Raw genomic sequence first — 841 nt, 5'->3', positions numbered from 1 at the left:
TTTTTTTTTTTTTTTTTTTTTTTTTTTTTTTTTTTTTCTTCTTGAACAGCGCTAAAAATTTTAAGATTTTTCTCAACGACGTCTGATCAAGTACAATAACTAGCATTATTGTACCATCGACATGGTCTTGAAACATGTCATGAGTTGAAGATTGTCCAGTGAATATCGATTGTAACATTTTTCTAATTTTAATATCGGAGAATTAAGAGAAGAACGGGAAAGGAAAGAATTATCCGTAATCGGTAATTTGTTAAGAAAAAGAAGAATGAGGAAGAAAAAAGGATAAATTAAGAACGAAAGATATTTGGGAGAACGACGCTTTTCTGCGCACGGACTAGGTCCTAGTTCTCTAAGAAACGTTAATTACTGTAGCGTATCCCACAAGTGGTGATGGTACACACACAAGTGATTCTAGTTGTTTTTATTGTAAGGTAGAGATCAAGTGCTTCTTTTTTTTTTCATACATAACGTTTTAATCTCTCTCTTCTCTCTGTAGCGTTTCGTTTTTTCGGCGCTCGATTGTATGCCAGTTGATAAATCGCTCGAAGGGCTACACGATGTCTCGAGTACGGGGAAAGCGTTGCGACGCATCTTTTATTATCGTTTTATCGTGTTTCGACACGGTTGATGGTTCGTCGAACAATGGATTTTCATTATCTTTTTGTTTCTTTCTTTTTTTTTTTATGTTTCTTGTTACTTGTAAATATTTTTAATATCTATGACTATTAATTTTTTATTAATTACTATTAATTTTTTCTTATTGCAAGATACAATTGCATAAATCAAAATTCTAAAAAATTACAATATAATGATCATAATCATTTTTTAAAATATTAAAAAT

Source organism: Apis dorsata, unplaced genomic scaffold (assembly GCF_000469605.1).
Source record: "Apis dorsata unplaced genomic scaffold, Apis dorsata 1.3 scaffold_251, whole genome shotgun sequence".
In the NCBI taxonomy this organism is placed as follows: domain Eukaryota; kingdom Metazoa; phylum Arthropoda; class Insecta; order Hymenoptera; family Apidae; genus Apis; species Apis dorsata.
This window is presented reverse-complemented; position numbering follows the sequence as displayed.